At 43.4% G+C, this 13,402-nt stretch overlaps 1 protein-coding gene across 4 annotated transcripts in view; it reads right to left on the reverse strand.

Moving 5' to 3' along the window:
- The window catches only part of THADA (THADA armadillo repeat containing), a 183,847-nt gene that overhangs the window by 43,955 nt on the left and 126,490 nt on the right, over positions 1-13,402 (reverse strand). The window lies entirely within an intron of this gene.

The following is a 13,402-nucleotide window of genomic DNA, read 5'->3' on the forward strand; positions in this document are numbered from 1 at the left end:
CAAACTGTCAGATAATAGCTCAGGTGATCTTTCATTTCAGAGATTCTACAGTATGTTCCACAATGACAGAAGTTAAAATCATCTGAGTTCCTTTCATATATTAAAACCCTAAACTTGTTTCATTACCTTGCCAGCTGATGGACAGGACTGATCATGTATTTCCATTGGATTTAGGTAATTTTATAGTGGATGTCTAGTCTAGTGCCAATTGGACAACTTTCTGCATCATCAAAAGTATACTATGTGAGTGGCTTTTTATCCTGTACCTGTGATTATGATACATCTAAGTATTTGCACACTTCTAGATAAATACTGAGATCAAATTCTGTATGCAGCCCTTCAAGCATTCATGCTTCCATCTTCCCACTCAAGGCTCCAGAAGAGAAAAAAAAATAATTGAAAGAGGGGATAAATTATTACCAACTTCCTTACTGACACTGCACAGTCAGACAAAACATTACAAGAGCAGCAAGGAAATGCTACTGTGTCTGCAGCACAATGTTATGGGAAGAAGGGCCAAGCATCAAAACTCACAGTATCATTCGCCAAGACTTGCAAGAAGCTGCAATTATTTATGGACTAAGGTTAAAATCCTTTGCACAAAATACCACCTATCCAAAGGTCTCTGAAGAGATCACATAAATAGACAAAAGGCTGAAAGGTTGTCCTGGTTTAGAGCCGGACATATCCTTTGTTACCCCAAGAGGGACAAGAGAATGGCACTCACACCAATGGATCGGATAGCGATGGAAAGTTTGAATGGAGAAGCAATTGGTGTTTTACAGAAACTACAAAGCATAGTGGCAAAGATAACCCAAAGCATACAGAGTCCCTTACATCACACCCAAAGGCCCCCTGACACTTCCCTTCTCCCCACCTGAGAGTATACCCAAAACCCCCACGGCTCTTCCTCCCCACCCCCCACCACAGCTAGGCTAGTCTCAGGCTGGCCAGGTCTGAGACTGCTCCCACCACCTTCTCCTCCTGGCGTTAGGTTTAGCCAGGCCTGAGAGACCTGAAATACTCCCCCACCATTACCCAATAGGGAGCATATCCCATGGGAGCAGAGAGAGAAGAAAGAGGAAGAGAAAGACTTTGCAGGTGAATGTATAGGGCACAGGATTTATGAGTAGAAATAGGCTGTTTCCTGTGTCCACCTTACTGGGTTGGACACTCAGGACACTGGAGGTGTAACTTATGTGGCAGTAACAGGAGGCACCCAGCCTAAGCTGCCACAAAGGTAATCAGTGCCAAGAAGGTATTTTCCCAGGCAGATATTAAGGAGAAGTAATTTCTTTTACATATTCACTTTTTATTAAAAGTGGGTAAAGCAATGTCAGTGGTAAATGGAAAAAACCAAACCAAACCAACCAACCAACCAACACAAAACAAAAAAAACAAACAAAAAAAAAAACCACAAAGACAATGGAAAAGCAGAACTATGATAGCTAGAGAAGGGGATGTTTTAAGCAGGATGTTTTCTTTTAAAGACATGTGCAACATCTTTGACGTAAGAAATGAAGCGTCAGTATTTACGATACAATTAAAAACTATAAACATGAGTGATTAACAGAATACACAGATAATAAATTGCTAAAGACAGAAGCATCCCATTGCAATCTCTACAGTATAATGGAAAGCTTTCAAAAGAGAAGGAGAAATTAATAGAAGAGGGGCGAGCAACTGATGTCATTTACCTGGACCTGAGCAAAGCCTTCGACACTGTCCCGCACCACAGCCTGGTCTCCAAACTGGTGACACATGGGTTTGATGGGTGGACCACTAGATGGATAAGGAACTGGCTTGATGGCCGCACCCAAAGAGTGGCTCTCAATGGCTCCATGTCCCAGTGGAGGCCAGTGACAAGCGGAGTCCCTCAGGGATCAGTCCTGGGACCTGTCTTGGTCATCATCTTTGTGGGTGCCATGGACAGTGGCATTGAGTGCACCCTCAGCAAGTTTGCTGATGACACCAAGCGGTGTGGTGCAGCAGACACGCTGGAGGGAAGGGAGGCCATCCAGAGGGACCTTGACAGGCTGGAGAGGTGGGCACAAGCCAACCTCATGAGGTTCAATAGGACCAAGTGCAGGGTTCTGCATCTGGGTCAAGGCAATCCCAGGCATAAATCCAAGCTGGGCAGTGACTGGCTGGAAAGCAGCCCTGAGGAGAGAGACTTGGGGGTGCTGGTGGACAAGAAGCTCAACATGAGCTCTCAATGTGCACTTGCAGCCTGCAAAGCCAACAAGATCCTGGGCTGCATCAGGAGAAGTGTGGCCAGCAGGTCAAGGGAGGTGATCCTCCCCCTCTACTCAGCTCTGGTGAGACCCCACCTGGAGTACTGCATCCAGTTCTGGAGCCCCTATTACAACAGGGATCTGGACATGCTGTAGCATGTCCAGAGAAGGGCCATGAGGATGATCAGAGGGCTGGAGCACCTCTCCTATGAGGACAGACTGAAGGAGTTGGAGCTGTTGAGTCTGGAGAAGAGAAGGCTCCAAGGTGACCTAATTGTGGCCTTCCAGTATCTGAAGGGGGCCTACAGCAAGGCTGGGGAGGGACTTCTCAGGATCTCAGGTAGTGATAGGACTAGGGGGAATGGAATGAAGCTGGAGGTGGGGAGATTCAGGCTGGAGGTGAGGAGGAGGTTCTTCACCATGAGAGTGGTGAAGCCCTGGAATGGGTTGTCCAGGGAGGTGGTTGAGGCCCCATCCCTGGAGGTGTTTAAGACCAGGCTGGATGAGGCTCTGGCCAGCCTGATCTAGTGTGGGGTGTCCCTGCCCATGGCAGGGGGGTTGGAATTGGATGATCCTTGTGGTCCCTTCCAACCCTGACTGATACTATGATACTATGAAATTAAAACTCATTTGATCTGGACACAGAGACTGCTGTTTCTCTCATACCTTCTTTCTGGTACAGCACTGCATTTTCCACTTCTTTAGAATGTACATAAAACCATAAAGCCCATGGAGACAGTGCAAGTCAGCCAGTAGTACATACTAGAATCTGAAGAGAACCTGAACCAAGCTTTCCTAAGTACAAGCAGTCTGTCTTCACAGGGGAGCAGAATTTTAACTGCTAACACTAACAAACACTGTCGACTTCAGTCTCCCATAGTGTCACTTCTTTAACATCCTTCCATACTCCCTGTTCAACACAGCATTCAGCAATATGGTTCACCACCACCCTCCTTTCACTGTGTCTCCATGAGCTTTCTGAAAACACTTTTACTTTCCTCCTCCCTCATCTGGGCCATGAGTTCTGCCTCCAACATCTCCTTAACAGCCTGCTGATAGTGAACACTTCCACTTGCTTTTTCACAACACTTATTCCTTCCAGCCTCAGTCCATTTGTTTTGTCCTTCTATCTTGCACTCACTTTTGTTCCTCTTTGGGGCCACTTAACACAGTACATCACTCATTAGATCTGCCTCTGGCATTTTACTGTCTATGCAACTCTCAGTTACTCCTTGTCTCCTGTACATGCAGCAATCCCATTCTCAACCTCTTCATTCTCCTCCTGTCTGCAATGCTTTAGAATATTAGTTGGCAGAATTTTTACTCATTTCATGTCAGCAGGCAGAGGCCATTTAGATGAGTCTATAAATACATTCCAAATTTTTACATTCCTTGAGTCAAAATCACAACATTGTCCAAGTGCCACAGCCCATACCCTGGCACACAAAGTTTGTATCATTTCTGACATCACAAATATTGTTTTCAGTCTGTTCAGATGGAATTTAAGTGTAAGCTAATTAGATCAAATAGACAAAACATGCATTAACAAGCAGCTAGTATTTCTGTTCAAGTTACTGCTCAGCCACAGTTTTTCGGGATCTAAGTAAAGAATGGAATGGAATGGAATGGAATGGAATGGAATGGAATGGAATGGAATGGAATGGAATGGAATGGAATGGAATGGAATGGAATGGAATGGAATGGAATGGAATGGAATGGAATGGAATGGAATGGAATGGAATGGAATGGATGGAATGGAATGGAATGGAATGGACCAGGTAGGAAAAGACCTTCGAGGTCATTGAGTCCAACCTATCACCCAACATCATCTAATCAACTAAACTATGGCACCAAACACCCCATCCAGTCTCTACCTAAACACCTCCAGTGATGGTGACTCCACCACCTCCCTGGGCAGTGCATTCCAATGGCCAATCTCTCTTTCTGTGAAGAGCTACTTCCTAACATCCAGCCTAAACCTCCCCTGGCACAGCTTGAGACTGTGTCCTCTTGTTCTGGTGCTGGTTGCCTGGGAGAAGAGACCAATTCCCATCTGGCTACAACCTCCCTTCAGGTAGTTAAAAGCTGAAGGGTGGCTAAAATAGTCAATATAGTTATTCCTGTCCACTTCTTACCATTTAAACAAAGCAGTATTTAAGTTCACCTGCAGAAAAATGTATTTGTATTACCACTTAGTTTTCAAAATAAAAAAATAAAACAATTAAAAAAACCAAACACAAGCACAGCCTTCAGATGCTACTGAGCAGTCCTGCAAGCCCTAACATTCAGACAAAACATTTGAGAGCTTCCTACTTAAAAAACAATTTGTGCTTTCATTGCAAAGCATCTAGAAGTTGGATAATGCAAACTCTTTCTACCAACACATTTTCAATCATAGAATCAATAAGGTTGGAAAAGACCTCAAAGATCAAGTCCAACCTGTCACCCAAGACCTCATGACTACTAGACCATGGCACCAAGTGCTACATCCAACCCCCTCTTGAACACCTCCAGGGATGGTGACTTCACCACATCCCTGGGCAGCACATTCCACTGGCTAACAACTCTCTCTGTGAAGAACTTTCCCCTCACCTCCAGCCTAAACTTCCCCAGGCACCGTTTGAGACTGTGTCTTCTTCTGGTGTTGGTTGCCTGGGAGAAGAGACCAGCATCCACCTGTCTACAACCTCCCTTCAACCTCCCAGCAATTAGGTCTCCCCTGAGCCTCCTCCTCATCAGGCTAAGTAACCCCAGTTCCCTCAGCCTCTCCTCACAGGGCTTGTGCTCCAAACCCCTCCCCAGCTTTGTTGCCCTTCTCTGGACAGCAACTCAACATCTTTCCTAAACCAAGGGGCCCAGAACTGGACACAGGACTCAAGGTGTGGCCTAACCAGTGCGGTGTCCAGGGGCAGAATGACCTCCCTGCTCCTGCTGGCCACACTGTTCCTGATTCTTCCTGTTCCTGTTTCTTCCTTTTGTTTTCCTTTTTATCTCCAAACTTCTAAAGAAAAAGGACAAAAATAACTAAGGTATTACTGAACAGTCAGTATTTGGTCATATATTTGAGAGCATAAAAAAGGACAAAACCAGCAGACAGTAGTACCTAAGTGCTCATGTTTCTGATCTCATACACACATGTGCAGTACACAGTGTTTTTTGCAGTTGTTTCTGTCATTCATGAACAGAATTTGAGAATATTAACTACATCTACAAAAATTTTAGCTGTTTTGGAGACAGTAAAAAAAAGGAAGGTTTTGCAAAACTCAAGGAGGGAATATGTTAGTCAGAGCAGACTCGTGGCTGGTCTATTTTGATATCAAAACAATCTCTGTATGAACAGGATCAATTACATAAAGACTGAGCAACTGTTCCCCTTAACAACAACATTGGAGTTTGGTTGATCTCAAGAACTTTTACAAATTCTTGCAGCTCAAATGTAGATAGGAAAAATGCAAGGTTAGACTTCATGTGGCATCTTCTCCTAAGTCACAGAGTCATCCTATTTGACATCTTGTTTAAATGTTTTCTCTTTCCCATCAAACTTCAGTTTTGAAGACACTATACTTGATGGACAGACCAAACCCGCCAGGAGGCTGACATCATATAGAGAGGACAAAAGAACAACTTGGAACAATTATCTTTAGGAAATTTTTCTTTCATCTTTCCCTTGACTTCTGTTCTATGTCAATGGGCTTTGTGGGCTCAACGTAACACTTTATTGACAAGTGTCATTTTTTGGCAAGCAGCCCTCAGTAAAACACACTGCTATTAGGCAAGGAGATGTTAGCAAGTTGCATCCATTTTCCCCTTCATGGATTGACAAAATACTATTAGAAAACTGTCTTGAGACTCAAGAAAGGAAGAAAACAAAGCGACAACTTCATCTTGTGCCATTCTCCATCTCTTACAGAGATAGAGCATCCCGTATCTGAACTTTCACTGCAACACATTTCTTTGGCTCCTGTATTACCAGCACCACAGGACCACAGCAATGCCCTCGTCTCACTGTTTAGCTTCAGACACCAATTAAAGGAGAGGATCTGAAAGCAGGAATATCTATGATAGGTCCTGTCAGAAGTCCACATGTTCAGCAAAGGAATCTTATCCAGCAGAGACTGTTTGGAGTTTGGTATTCTGTCTCTTGCAAAGCCCAGTTTTGAGTGTAGAGAAAAGTGTGGAGCCTCAACCCCACACATGCATCTATAGCACTGCACCTTGATAGACCTTTCCTTCTAACTCCTGTTGATCAAGACTTATGAATTTGTAATTAATTATAAACACAGCTAAGGCTAACCTGGACTCAGTGGCATTTTTCCTCTTCAAAGATCCATAACAAGTGTTATTTGCTTCCTCCAGTAATGATGGGAAAGTGTGGAGTTTGGGAACTTCGCCCCACTCCTATACTACCACGCACTTCAGTGCTGGTTTACTTCTAGAGGAGTAACTTAACTGTTCTCTATTAGGGTAAAATACCATAAAATCTTCTGGAAGGGGGCTGCATTATTCTATCCATTAGCCCCAGGAGAAGGCCCTGGACACAGAATCATGGAATAGTTTCAGTGGAAAGTGACCTTAAAGATCATCTAGTTCCAATCCCACCCTGCCAAGGGCATGGGCATCTTCCACTAGACCAGGTTCTCAAGGCCCCTTCTAGCCTGGCCTTGAACACTTCCAAGGAGGGGGCTTCCACAACATGTTTCAGTATCTCACCACCCTCACTGGAAAGATTTTCTTCCTAATATCTAGTCTAAATCTACCAGCCTAAAGCCATTACCTCTTGTCCTGTCATTACAAGGACTTGCAATTATATCAGTAATTACAAGTCCACAAAAACAGTTACAGTGGAGATAATATATCAGAGGTCTGCAAGAACTAATTCACTAGATATTATCAATAATTAGTAATATTGACCATAGACATTAGCTCATTAAATAATCCTAGATCTGGTAAGAACTTTTGGTTGCTCTCAATACAGGCAACAGTATTGTTATTTATAGATGTTAAGGGTTTGTTTTTTTTAAAGGCTTACTTCATTTTTTTTTTCTGAGTTCCAACTGCAACTGATGACTAAAAAAAAATGTTCTAAATTTACATAGTCCTGGCATTATGCATTGCCTCTGCACAGCAGAAGATCCTAAGGCACATCAGGAGCTGGTAAAATGATCTAGCTTTGCCTGTTAACTCAAGGAAAGAAAACTGTTTTTCCAGTGACATGAATCAGGAAACACTTCCATATAAACCAGCAAATCAGAATAACTATGGGGGGTTTGTTTTGTTTTAAGACAAATAATCATGATTTGGCCAGCAATAAATTTTTAGCTGGACAAGATGCTTTTGGTATTCATTACTCCCTGCCTTCCTTATCCGACATTTTAAATTGTTTTGAATTTGTGAAGTAAATTCCCTAAGGGCTGTCCTGCACTTTAAGAGACAGATTTTATTAATTGAAGACAACAAATCACTTACAGAAAATAATTGTAATGTAGGAAAGGCCTAGGCAGGGCTGTACTCTGAAAATCTCTTTGTAATTGTAGCCCCTTTAGACAGGCATAATCAATTAGAAGTGGTCTGATTTTAACCAGTTGCAGGCTCATTACATTGCATTTCCCATTTCTATTGATGAAAATCAGTTTCAGCCTGTGGCCTGGAACTCATATACAGCACTTCCTGGGGCCTCTTAGATAAACACATCAAGAAGCAGTTTTGTTTGGATTTGTCCTTCACCCTTTATTCATCAAAACAACTTTACAAATCAAGATTTAAACAGGGAAAAACTGGCTCACAACCAGATACACATATAATGAGCAAGAGGCTTACTCTCAGAAAAGTATAACATTTCAGTTAATTATTATTCCTTGCAGAACATTTAAAAATGAAGGTTTTACGTCTCACTTTTAACTGCTAAGTTTAGTCTTTCTCTCACTATGTCATGGGACACTCAGTTTCATATTTCTCCTTCTGCCTGTAATACATAAAATTGCCCCTAATGTATCTTCAAGTTTTCAAAACCACATTCCCAGTCTGAGTTTCTACTCTCTGTAGATATTGCCTCCAATGTACAATTTCAAATCCTATACAGGAATGAAGCTTTCAGGCAAGATGATACTAATGAGCTACCCCTGAGCAGAGAAAGTCTGCAAAAATAATTACTTTCCTGCTGCAGAAATTGTACCATATAGCACACAGGATTGGAACAGTTCACATTAGGTTTGAAAAATAAATGAACCCACTGGTTAGTAATCCGGCAACAGCGTGATGCAGTCCCTCAAGCTCAAAGGGATATTCAGAAGGCAGGGGCACTGGGGGGCAGGGTTGGGAAGAGGGTAGTTTCCTGGTGTGGAGAGGTTAATAAAAGCCTTTGCAAATGTGCAGCAATCCTTTGAAAGACATAAAGACCAAAAAACCCCAAACAAACAAAACCCCCTACAGCACCACAAACAAAAAAAAAACCCTACAACACCCCAAACAGGCAAACAAAAAAACAAACCAAAAAAACCCACACCTGAAGATAACTGAAAAAGGAAAGGGACTTATAAAGCAGATGTAATGCTCACTAAATTAGTAAATGTGGAGTCCTCAGCTGGAACACTGGCTGTTCCTTCATAAAAGAAAATACAAAGACATTGTTGAAGGGTGAGGGATGAGAATAATCAGATGCAGAGAAAAAAAACTCCATATGAAAAGAACACAGAAACACAGGGATGATTCACAGGATCACAGGATATTAGGGGTTGGAAAGGACCTCCAAAGGTCATCAAGTCCAACTCCTCTGCCAGAGCAGGACCATAGAATCTAGCACATATCACACAAGAACACATCCAGATGGGGCTTGAAAGTCTCCAGAGGAGACTCCACAAGCTCCCTGGGCAGCCTGTTCCAGTGCTCTGTGAGCCTCACAGTGAAGACATTCCTCCTCATCTTGAAGTGGAACCTCCTGTGCTGTAGTTATATCCACCGCCCCTTGTCCTATCACAGGGTGCAACTGAGGAAGAGCCTGTCCCCTCCCTCCTGACACCCAGCCCTCAGATATTTATAAACATTTATCAAATCCCCCCTCAGTCTTCTCCAGACTAAAGAGACCCAGGTCTCTCAGCCTCTCCTCACAAGGCATGTCCTCCAGTCCCTTAATCATCCTGGTAGCCCTCCATTGGATTTCTCTAGCAGATCCTTGTCGCTCTTGAACTGGGGAGCCCTAAACTGGATGCAATATTCCAAGTGAGGTCTCACCAGGGCAGAGTAGAAGGGTAGGAGAACCTCCCTTGATCTGCTAGACACACTCCTCTTAAAGCACCCCAGGATAATGCACCCCAGGATCCCACTGGCCTTCCTGGCCACAAGGGCACATTGCCGACTCATGGATAACTTGTTATCCACTAGAACTCCCAGGTCCTTCTTCACAGGGTTGCTCTCTAGGAGATTGCCTCCCAACCTGTACTGGTACAGTTTATTATCCCTTCCCAGGTGCAGGACTCTGCACTTACCCTTGTTGAACATCATTAGGTTCCTCTTTGCCCAGCTGTCCTGGCTGTCCAAGTCTGACTGAATGGCCACACAGCATTCAGATGTATCAACCAAGCCTCCCAGTCTCGTATGGTCAGGAAACTTGCTGAGCAGACACTCTGTCCCCTCACCAGTGTCACTGACAAAGATGTTGAACAGAACTGGTCCCAGCACCAGTCCCTAGGGGACTCCACTAATCACAGCTCTCCAGCTGGACTTGGCACCATTGACTACCACTCTTTGGACTCTAGTGTGTAACGAGTTCCTAGTCCAGCTCACTGTCTGTTCTTCTATCCCACACTTCCTGAACTTGCTCACAAGGATGTTATGGGAGACTGTCAAAAGCCTTACTAAGGTCAAGGTAGACTACATCCACTTCTCTCCCTGCATCTCCCCATTCAGTTATGGCATCATAGAATGTTATCAGCTTAGTCAAGCATGATTTCCCCTTGGTAAATCCATGCTGACTGCTCCTGATCATCTTCTCTTCCAAGTGCCTAGAGATGTCCTCCAGAATGAGCTGCTCCATCATTTTTCCAGGGGTGGAGGTGAGGCTGACTGGTCTATAGTTTCCTGGAACCTCTTTCTTGCCCTTTTTGGAGACTGGGCTGACATTGGCTTTCCTTCAGTCCTCAGGCACCTCACCTGCCTGCCATGACTTTGCAAAAATGATGGCGAATGGTAGAGCAACATCATCAGGCAGCTCTCTCAGCACTCTTGGGTACATCTCATCAGGGCCTATGGACTTGTGAATATTCAGTTTATGTAACTAATCCCTAACCCAGTCTTCACTGACTAGTGGAGAGTCCTCCCCCTTCCAGGTTTCTCATTCATCCAGGGTCTGGAGTTCATAGGGGAGTTCAGTCTTAGTAAAGACTGAAGCACAGAAGGCATTCAGCAACTCTGCCTTCTCTGCATCCTCATTTCTCAGGGCTGCCTCCTCATTCAGCAGTGGGCCCACACTTGCCCTATTCTTCCTTTTCCTACTGATGTATTTGAAGCAGCCCTTCTTGTTCTCTTTAACTTCCTTTGCCAGTTTCAGTTCCAAGAGGGCTTTGGTCTTCCTTGTTGCTTCCCTGCATGCCCTGGCAACTTCTCTATAGTTCTCCAAAGTGGCAAGTCCCTTCTTCCATGCACTGTATGTTTCTTTCTTCCATGAGATTTCCTTCAGAATCTCCTTGCTCATCCATGCAGGTCTCCTGGCACATCTACCCCATTTTTTACTCAATGGAACACACCTATCTTGGGCTTGGAGGAAGTGGCATTTAAAAACTGGCTCAGGTTATTGGGCTCCTTTACCCTCCAGTCTTAGCCCATGGGATGCCTGCAAGTATATCTCTGAGGAGCACAAAGTTAACCCTGTGGAAGTCCAGGGTCCTACTTACTGCCCTGCTTCTACCCTGTATAATACTAAGCTCCACCATGTCATGATCACTGTCACCAAGGCTGTTCCTGACCTTAACATCCCCAACCAGTCCTTCTCTATTAGTTAATACAAGGTCCAGCAGTGTGCCTCTCCTTGTTGGCTCCTCCACTCCCTGCATCAAGAAGTTATCACTGACACACTGCAAGAGCCTTTTGGACTGGCTGTGCCTGGCTGTGTGGGCTTTCCAGCAAATACTAGGGTAATTGAAGTCACCCATGAGTACCAAGGAGTGTGTTCTAGAGGCAATGTCCAGCTGACTGTAGCCTCATCAGCATCTTCTGCTAGATTTGGTGGTCTATAGTAGACACCCACAACAGTTTCACCTCCCTTTCCACATCCCTTAATTCTTACCCACAAGCTTTCCACCTGTTCTACCCCCCCACCCCCCCCAGGCAGAACTCAACACATTCCAGTTGCTCTCACATGTAGAGAGCAACACCACCCCCTCACCTTGTTGGTCTATCTTTCCTGAAGAGTACATAGCCATCCATGTCAACACTCCAGTCATGGGAGCTGTCCCACCATGTTTCAGTGATTCCAATTATATCATAGTCATGCAGCCTAATGCAGATCTCCAACTCCTCCTGCTTACTCCCCATGCTCTGTGCACTGCTCTATAAGCATTTCAGAGAGGGTGTTAACCCATTCGTTTTCACTCCTGCCTCTGACCCCTCCTGGCCACCTCCTTGGCCACCAACCTATCAGTGAGCCCTGTATGTGCTGATGTCTCCTTGCTGGCTCTTGCATCTTCCCTAACACATAGCTCATTATCCCCTATCTCCCCTGAAGTAGCAGTGAAGTTGGCACACCACCTCTCAAGCATCCCAGGCTTGTTTCCAGCAAGCCTGGTTTTTCCCCTTCCCCCCCACTGAATCTAGTTTAAAGCTTCATACTACAAAGGATACAAACAGACACAGAGGATAATAGTTAACAGAAGTGTAATAATTAAGGATCTATCTCTAATGAAGAAGTTCTCAAATTAAAATAAGGGTAAGGAACCCAGCTGTAGTTGAAGGGGGCTTTGAAAGCTGGTTTTTATTTTGTAGATGTGATACATAGCTACAATTTTACATACATTGCCAAGGATAATCACTAGGCCCAATGGCATCTCAGGATTTAAGAAAGTTTACTTTGTATAAATAACAAAAATAAGTAAATATCTATTGTAACATAAGAATTATTGATAACAAACATAGTTTACTTAAACATTAAAGAGCAGGGAAAAAAGGTATCCCTAGAGAAATGCTGTATTTACATTATAGCAATAGGGGGAGTGCATTATTTCCTTTAAAGCATGCAGCCCTTTCAAAATCACCAACACTGGAATCCATGAGAGAGGAATGACTGCAAGAGTTCAGACCCATCTCCTACAGTCCCCAATAAACCTATCTTCTTCTGCTCTCTGGAATTCACCTGTCCCACATTTCCTGTATGCCTATGCTTCCATCATAAGGGCTAGATCCTTCATTTCATAGGTTTATCAATTAATTTTTCTGACAACTGTTGCTATTTCAACTGTCCATTCACAAGAAAGCACACAAATAGCAATTACAGAATTAAAATGTAACTACTTCTACCAAATGTCTAAGCAAAGAAAAAAAAAAGGAAAGATAATTGGTTTTAAAATTAAAAGCAGCCCAAACAAGACTATCTGAAATAAAGATCTATTCTTTAATTGCCTTCCTGGGCTGCCAAGGTAATTTATTACTCACTTGTTCATAAGAAATGAACAAAAGAAGTGCACAAGGAAGTTAGTTACAGCTGACTGAAGATTGCCTCTGCACAGTCACACTTGAAAGGGTATCCCTTCCTTCCCTATCTTTGTTTTGCTTATTGTTTACAAAGTGTTGCAGAGCAACATTCTGCACCATTAAAACCACCTATAGTTCTGCTGCTCTTTCAAAAGCTTGACAGTGATAAAAAAAAATCAACAGGAGTTAAAGAAATATAAAGAATCTCTCAGAATTCCTTATACAACTTCTAGAGAAGAAAACACAATTTCTCTGAAATGCTTTCAGGCATCTCCTGAGGGAAACTCTCTGTGGTTTTCAAGAAAAGTTAAAATAGCAATATTCTGGGCTTTGGGTTTTGTTTATATTTACAACTTTGGAGGAGAAAACCAATGTGAAACACTAGAAGGATAAGGCTTTGTTGTTACACAATTCTAGGATTAGGAATACTACAAGATTATAGCTTCAAGCTTTGACATGGAGCTGTATCTCTTTCTTCTCATAAACAATCC

Source organism: Melanerpes formicivorus, unplaced genomic scaffold (assembly GCF_026170545.1).
Source record: "Melanerpes formicivorus ecotype bairdi unplaced genomic scaffold, bMelFor1.0.p_v2 SCAF_43, whole genome shotgun sequence".
Classification (NCBI taxonomy): Eukaryota; Metazoa; Chordata; class Aves; order Piciformes; family Picidae; genus Melanerpes; species Melanerpes formicivorus.